Source organism: Prionailurus viverrinus, chromosome C1 (genome assembly GCF_022837055.1).
Source record: "Prionailurus viverrinus isolate Anna chromosome C1, UM_Priviv_1.0, whole genome shotgun sequence".
NCBI classification, from domain to species: domain Eukaryota; kingdom Metazoa; phylum Chordata; class Mammalia; order Carnivora; family Felidae; genus Prionailurus; species Prionailurus viverrinus.
In genome coordinates this window covers 45,298,099-45,300,777 of record NC_062568.1, presented here as the reverse complement: position 1 = coordinate 45,300,777, position 2,679 = coordinate 45,298,099, and the positions used below count along the sequence as shown (strand labels likewise).

Genomic DNA, 2,679 nt, shown 5'->3' with positions numbered 1-2,679 from the left:
AAGCACAAGGCAAATCACGCAAACTGGTTTAAAGCCTCTAATCAGTTGAGGCACACATTATATTCAACTTACATAGCACTAGTCAGAGCACATCATATAGTTAAACCCCAAGTAAAACCCCAAGTTGGAATGACAGGGGAGCACACTACACCCCAAGAGGAAGGCAGGGCAGAGTCAAATGGAAAAGGGTAGGAAAATAAAATCCTATTAAAGGGAGAGGTTGGAGAGTTGGTAGCAGTATATCCAAGATGGGGCTGGATCACATGGAGCACTCTTTTTTCTTAAACTAGTTAGGTGTAAAAAACTTAAGTCGTAAGTTTATAAAAAAGATTACTCTCTGTTTTTCCAAATTCCCCCTCCACTACAACGTCAAAACCTTTGCTTAGCTCTCACCACTATGATTTAAGGTAGTACAAGAGAAACGGAATAGAGAAATATTATGACAAATCCTGAGAAATTTGGGTCTTCCTCAACTTTGAAAGCAGATCTGCCACTTACTATTTCTGTCCCATGGGCAGAAAGAGTCAGGGATTTGGAGAGATGACCTTATCTATATAAAGCTTAGTGCCACATACTGATTCTACCCATTATTTGATTGTGCTCCTTGCCATGTACTAGAAAATAGTTCATAACAGCTACTTCTAAGGATAAATTGGAAGATAACGGAAAGAGGTCCTAAACTTCTCTCTCTGCTTAACAAGTGCACTGAAGGACATCTGTCATTTTTTGTCATGCCCAGCATTCATTTTCACCTCTTCTGGCAAATTATTATTTCCCCAGATGTATTCTGTGTGTTTTGAGTGAGATTGATTCAAATCCTGTGGCTGTGTGACCCAGTCTTGAACAATCAAAACATCATATCCCAATGATTAATTCAGGTGTGAGAAGGCGATTCAGTCAGAGCCCTGGAGACTAAATTCTAGGACTTTTGTTGGAACCATTGGAAAGAAAGCACTCTCCACCTGTCCTGCTGGGGTTGGTGTTAGGATGATACATAAGTTGAGATATGTAGGCAGCCATCTTTCCATTGTGTGGAGAGGAGTTGAGAATTTAAGGCATAGCAGTGTAGAACACATAAGGCCGAAAGCCAGAGAGTCCTGTGTCATCATTTTATTCTCTGTATCCAGACATGCCTGAAAATACCCCTAGACTTTCAAGTTACATGAATCAAAAAATTCCTAGTTTTGGTCAATTAATTTTGGTTGTTTTTTCCTGTCATTTTGCTACCAAATGTCTTCCTGATCAGTTAATACTAGTATCTATGTTTTATGTAGTTCATACTAGTATCTAGCAAAACTTTATAAAGGATATGCCTCTAATAAAAAAAAAATGAAGGTGCACACCATTGAAAAGAAAAGGAATTCCCTACGAAGGTGATTCTTTCTTTTTCATTTTAATTTAAAATACAAATTTATCCTGATTTTAAAAGTAAAGTAGTGGGAATGACAGTAACAAACAAGATTTCACCAGTGGATATTGCGACGTGACTATAGCAGACTAATATATGAAACTTAGTAAGGAAATGGCTGCATTTCAAAATGGCTAAATATGCAGGCCCCTAAAATGAAGATACTTTTCAAACTGCCACATTCACTCTGAAACCCATTCATCTCCATCAGCATCCCAAAGATTAAGCACCTGTTCTGTTCAGCTTGGTAATAAAGTGGCTAGCATGCTGTATCGCTGACATCACAGGACAGTGCCTGTAAAGCTAGATTTCTGATGATGGGCTCCAGCTGCACTTTCACACAGGTCATCATCCTCATCTGGGAGAGTAGCTGTCTGAACAACACTAGATCGTGCTCATACTGTGCTGCCAAAGCTGGGTCCAGACAACCTCCAAGTTAGGGTCTCCAAATAGTTTTCTGGCAAGACACAGGAAGGGCTTTTCAAAGTTGTAGTTACTTTTGGCAGAGATGTCATAGTACTGAAGGTTCTTCTTTCGGCGGAAGGCAATGGATTTGGCCTTAACTTTACTGTCCTGACTGTTCACTTTGTCACACAGCACAGTGGGGATATTTACACATACTTGTACCAGATCTCTATGTCAGTTATGCACATTCTTGTAAGTGACCCTTGCTGTTACATCATATATTATAATGGCACCCTGGGCTTAGGTGTAATAGCCATCTCTCAGCTCACCAAATTTCTCCTGACCAGCCGTATCCCATACATTGAACTCAATAGGTCCTCATTTGGAATGGAACACAAGGAGATGGGCCTCAACACCCAAGTTAGCTACATACTTCTCCAATTCATCAGTCAGATGATATTTCATAAATGTAGTTTTTCCAGTACTAGCATCACCAACCAATACAAGTTTGAACTGGACTTGGAGTTCTCCTTGGGAAGCCATTGTGATGTTGCTTCCAGAAGCATTTCCTGCCCATCTGAGCAAAGTGGATATTTCTTTGAGTGTTTTTTTTTTGTTTGTTTTTTGGTTTTTTTTGGTAATTAATTCCCACCCTTCTCTTACCTCCCAGTATAATTTGACCTGTTGAAGTTCTTATGATGGAAAGTTCATAAGGGCCACCAATTAGGTGAGAAAAATGATTCAAATACAAACCACTGTTCCAAGAAGTTGTAAGTTTATTTTCTTTATGGCTAAAGAATGTTGAATATTTATAGTAAGATTTTTTTTGAAAAAACATAAATGTGATTGTATAATATTTTCTGTGA

At 38.8% G+C, this 2,679-nt stretch overlaps 1 pseudogene; it reads right to left on the bottom strand.

Annotated features, from left to right (window-relative positions):
• Window positions 1-1,689: 1,689 nt before the first annotated feature.
• LOC125171601 (GTP-binding nuclear protein Ran-like) lies at window positions 1,690-2,356 on the bottom strand (annotated as a pseudogene).
• Window positions 2,357-2,679: the final 323 nt, after the last annotated feature.